We start from the raw sequence: 6,000 nt of genomic DNA, 5'->3' as shown, positions 1-6,000 counted from the left end.
CATGCAAATAGAGACAGCAAAAAGCAGAAGAAAAATAAAGTAAAAAAGTTTGAGGCAATCTCTGAAGAGGGGTTATTACTGTGCTTCGAGCTTGCTATAGTCCTTGATTGTAGGTAGATCTTGCTTTTCGTTGGGGCCTAGTATTCTTCTTAAACCTTGTTCACCGTAGGAGACTTTTCTCTCTTGGGGTCCGTGTGTCTTCAATGGGTCTTCAGTTCAGTGAGAAAGAGATGGTAGTAGACAGGAGAGAGGTGACCTCAGTGCAGAAGCTAACAGCTTTCTGAGTTTCCAACACCCTGTGGCAAGTTCAAATTCAAACAGCCAGTTAGTCATGTGACTAAACTGGTCTGACCAGGTCTTCTGTGTATTGGAGAGCAAGGACTTGTTCTAACACTGTCTGCCGGCATGCAAAAAAGGTCTTTCCGGTGAGGGGCCTGGCAATTCCTTGTGATAGGCCCTCTTCCCAGCACCAATTTTAAGTTTTTAATGTTCATGTGGCAAAATAATGTGTGCCTTATGCTTGGCGGGTGGGGGCCTGTATGACCATCCCTGGAGACCTGCAAGTTTATTTCCTTCAAGTGGCCATCCAATTTCCTTTTGAAATCATTGATTGTCTCTGCTTCCACCATTATGGTCAGCGAGTTCCAGGTCATTACCACTTGCTGTGCAAAAATGTTCTTCATCACATTCCCTCCTGCATCTCTTGCACAGAATCCTCAATCTGTGTCCTCTATTCCTTGTAGGAATTAGAACAGTTTTTCCTTGTCCAGCTTATCTAAGCCTGTCATAATCTTTATTTCTTTATTTAGAGATACAGCACTGAAACAGGCCCTTCAGTCCACCGAGTCTGTGCCGACCAACAACCATCCATTTATACTAATCCTACATTAATCCCATATTCTCTACCACATCCCCACCATCTACCTACACGAGGGGCAATTTACAATGGCCAATTTGCCGATCAACCTGCAAGTCTCTGGCTGTGGGAGGAAATCGGAGCACCCGGCGGAAACCCAGGCAGTCACAGGGAGAACTTGCAAACTCCGCACAGGCAGTACCCAGAACTGAACCTGGGTCGCTGGAGCTGTGAGGCTGCGGTGCTAACCACTGCGCCACTGTGCCGCCCAAATCTTGTACATCTTCATCAAATCTCCCCTCAATCTATTGCTCCAAGGAGAACAAAGCTAGATTTTTCAACCTAACCTTGTAGTTACGATCCCCCATTTTGGAAAATCTCCTCTGCACCCTCTCAAAGACCCTCACATCCTTCCTAAAGTGTGGTGATCAGAACTGGACATAATACTCTAAATGGGGCCTAACCCGAGCTTTATAAAGGTTCAGCATAATTTCCCTGCTTTTGTACTCTATGCCTCTATTTACAAAGCCCAAGATCCCATATGCTTTACAAACCACTCTCTCAGTATATCCTGCCAGCTTCAAAGATCGAGGTGCATGCAGCCCCAGGTCATTCTGTTACTTCACACTCTTTAGAACTGCGCCATTATGTCTATATTGCCTCACCGCATTTCTTCTGCCAAAATGCATCACCTCACACTTGGCTGTATTAAATTTCATCTGCCACTTGTCTGCCCATTCTGCTAGCATATCTATGTCCTAGAGTAGGCGATTTGTATCATCCTCACTGTTTGCCACTCCTCCAAAATTGATATCATTGACAAATTTTGAAGTTCTACTCTGTATACCAAGATCCAAGACATTTATGTACTGCAAAAAAAGCAGTGGTCCAAGCACTGACTCTTGGGGAACACTACTGTCTACCATCTTCCAGTCTGAAAACAACCATTTACCATGACTCATTTTCTGTCCTTAAGCCAATTTTTTATCTAATTAACTCTTATTCCATGAGCCTCAATTTTGTTAACCAGCTTTTTATGTGGTACTTTAACAAACAGTTTCTTAAAATCCATATGGACAACATCCACTGCATTCCCTTCATCAACCTTCTCTGTTACTTAATCAAAAAATTCAATTGGATTAGTCAAGCATGATCTACCTTTTACAAATCTGTGCTGGCTATCCTTAATTAACTCAGATCTCTCCAAGTGCCAGTTGATATTTTTCTTGATTATTGTTTTTAAAAGTTTACCCACCACTGATGTTAAACTAATTGACCTGTAGTTGCTAGGATGTCCTTACACCCTTTATTGAATAAGGGTGTTACATTTGCCACTCTCCAATCTTCTGGCACCTCCCTCATATCTAGGGAAGACTGGAAGATTATGGCATGCCCTGCCGCTATGTCCACCCCCACTTCCTTTAGAAACCTAGAATGCAAGCCATCCATACCAGGTGACTTACCTACCATAAGCATAGCCAGCCTTTTCAGTACCTTCTCCCTCTCAATTTTTACCCTATCCATTGCCTCTACTCTCTCCTCTACTACCAATATTTTGTCAGATTCCTCTTCTTTAGTAAACACTAATACAAATTACTCATTAAATATTCTAGCCTTACCCTGTGCCTCTAAGCTTTTAATACCCTCTTTGTCCCTAATAGGCTCTACTCCACCTCTTACTACTTGCTTACTATTTATATGCCAGTCGGCAATTTCTCAGTTCCCTTTTATGTTGACTGCCATTCTATTCTCATATTCTCTCTTTGCCAGCCTTATTTTCCTCTTCATTTCCCCTTTCAATTTATTGTATATGGCATGGGTCTCACATCAAGAATTCACCTGACATGAATCATGCACCCTCTTTTTTTGTTTCATCATAATCTCTATATCTCTGCTCATCGAAGGAGCCCTGTTTTTGGTTCCCCTACCTTTCACCCTTATTGGGATGTACCTAGCCTCTACCTGAAGCATCTCTTCCTTAAAGATAATCCATTGTTCTCTTACAGCTTTTCCTGTCAGTCTTTGTTCCATTTTGCTCTGGCTGGATCCTTCTCATCACAATGAAATTAGCCCTGTTCCAATCTAGAGGAATCTTATTTCATTCCATGCTTTTCTGCATTACTAGTCTAAACCTTATGATACAATGATCACTCTTACCCAAGTGTTCCCCCACTAACACTTGGTTCTCTTGGCCCACCTCATTTCCCAGCACGAGATCCAGAAATGCCTCCGTTCTAGTTGGGCCGTGAACATACGGATCAAGAAAGCTCTCCTGAACACATTTCAGAAATTCCTCCCGCTCCTTACCCTTTATTCTAAAATTATCCCAATCGACATTTGGGTAATTAACATCCCCCAATATCACCACTCTATAATTCTTGCACATTGCTATGATTTCCCTGCAGATTTACTCCTCTCTCTCTCTCACTGTTTGGAGGCCTATTGAATACATCCCATAGTGTGATCATACCCTTTTTGCTTCTGAACTCCAACTAAATGCATCCTGTCCTTGCCCCCTCAAGGACATACTCAAGGACACTACAATGTCTTCCCTAATCAATACTTCTACCCTCATCTCCCTTTTTTCCTTCTCTATCTTTTCTGAGCACTTTATATCCTTGTAAATTAAGCACCCAGTCCTTGCCATTTTTAAACCATTTTTAAACATTATTACCACTACATCATATTCCCATACTGCTATTTGTGCTTGTAGCTTACCAATCTTATTCACCACACTTTGTGCATTTACGCATATGCATTGTAGTCCTGTCTTTGCATTCCTCATAGTCCTTCTCAGTCCACTCCTATCTAATGTGGAACTACTCCCTTCTCTAGTACTGTCTAACACACTCACATTATGCACCTTATTCCTCTTTTCTACTTCTATATGCTGATGCCCATTCCGCTGCCAATATAGTTTAAACCCTCCCCAAACACACTAGAGAACCTCCCCGCAAAGACATTTTCCCCAGTCCTGTTGAGGTTTTTTTTTTATTCATTCATGGGATGTGGGCATTGATGGCAGACCAACATTTCTTGCCCATTCCTAACTGCCCTTTGAACTGAGTGATTTTCTAGGCCATTTCAGAGGGCTGTTAAGAGTCAACAACATTGCTGTGGGTTTGGAGTCATATATAGGCCAGATTGGGTAAGGACAGCAGATTTCCTTCCTAAAAGACATTAGTGAACCAGGTGGGTTTTTAACGACAATCTATAATAGTTTCATGGCACCATTACCAAGACTAGCTTTCAACTGCAGATTTTTTTCCATTAATTAATTGAATTTAAATTCGACCAGCTGCCATGGTAGGATTTGAACCCGTGTCCCCAGGGCATTAGCCTGGGCCTCTGGATTACTAGTCCAGTGAAATTACCACTACACAACCCAAACCTTTTGAATAGGTGCCTTCTGCCCCAGAACTGGTTCCAATGCCCCAAGAACCTGAAGCCCTCCTTCCTGCACCATGCTTCAAGCCACACATTGATCCTCCCTATTTTGCCTCTTGCTAGCGTGTAGCACTGGGAGTAATCCTTCGAAGTCCTACTCTTTAACTTTCTCCCTAGCTCCTGAAAACCTGACCATAAGACCTCAATACCTGCCCTTGCTATGTCATTAGTACCAACATGTACCACAACTTCTGACTCACTCCCTTCCCCCCACAAAATATTCTGCCCCCTCTCTGTGATGCCCTTTACCCAGGCCCAGGGAGGTAACACACCATGCAGAACTTAAGATGACGGTTGCAGAAATGCCTGTCTTTCCTCCTGACTATGGAATCTCCTATAGCAACTGCATTTCTACACTTTGCTGTTCCCTCCTGTACAGTCCTTTACCCATTGATGCCATGGTCTGGACTGCACTCCTTCAGGGTATCGTCACTCCCAGCAGACTCAAATGCTGAGTGCCTGCTTGAGAGAGAGAGAGACAGACAGAGAGAGAGATGGAGTGCAGCAGTGTTTTGTGCACCTCTAATCAGTAGTTTCAATCCACCTATTATTGTTCCTCTGAATCAATAGCCTAGTTGTGTTAACTTTAAGAATCATTCTAAGATCACTGTGCAAAGTATTTTTAATATTATCTCCAGTGGCTGCTTTCCCCTAACCACTAGGTCATGCATAGTTCTTTCATGAACCTTATAGAGGATGTTCTCCTCCCAGGCGACTGCTCTTTCTATGTTTGGATCATTCCCCATAGTGCCTGCTTCCTTCCCTACTCCGGCTTTTTAACTGCATCAGTGTTTGAAGATGTTCAACATCTGTAATTGAATAAGTCAATAATACGAACTTGAAGGAAGAACATTATATCCCTTGCAGAATTTGAATTTAAACTCATAACCTGCACTAGGAGTAACTACTATTGTGCACTGACCTCTGTTGCATGTCATTGACCAGAACAGGACATAGTATTGAAAGTGCAATCTGATTAGAATACCATACATCCTTAGCATGTTATCCTTCAACCTGTACACAACTGATTTGGCTACATAGCTCATCGGAAATTGGTTCACACATGCAGTGAGATCTACAAGAAAAATTCTCCACAACTGAATGTAATTTCTGTTTAACAGGCTCAGATCTTGCTAATTAAAAGAATGAAAACAATAAATCAAACACTAGCCTAATTCATTAAACAAGCACCTATTTATGTCAAAGCTTTTGATTGCACACATTGATTTCGTAAAGCAATTAGGTGTCTCTAAAAGAAATATTTTATTTGTCCTTCCAAGTGCCTTTGATATATGGAAGCTTTGCTGCTCCAAATTATTTTGACTGCCATAGTGTGAATTGTAAAAGGGACTATGTTCAGTGTATTGTGGATGTTGCATACCGAGAAAAGTAACAGCTGCTGAGGCTGCAAGGAGAGCAAGATACTGCCTCCATTTTGAGGCGCCCTCACAGGGGAGGTAAAACATTTATTCCTGGGCCAGGCAGGCAGGCCCCAGCGCTTGGAGGTCAAACCCCTCCAGCAGCAATGTTGGGCCACAGGGACAGCCTTTGTGACCAGGGGCCTCCTCTTTGGGTCATGGAGCCTCTGTATGAGATGCTCAACCCCCCAATGCCACAGGGTGCCTGCCTCCATGCAGCTGATGGCCACCCCACGTGCTCTGCCTGCCTGCAAAATGCGAGCAGCCCAGGAAGATGAC

Source organism: Heterodontus francisci, chromosome 8 (assembly GCF_036365525.1).
Source record: "Heterodontus francisci isolate sHetFra1 chromosome 8, sHetFra1.hap1, whole genome shotgun sequence".
NCBI lineage: Eukaryota > Metazoa > Chordata > Chondrichthyes > Heterodontiformes > Heterodontidae > Heterodontus > Heterodontus francisci.
Note: the sequence above shows the minus strand (reverse complement) of the source record.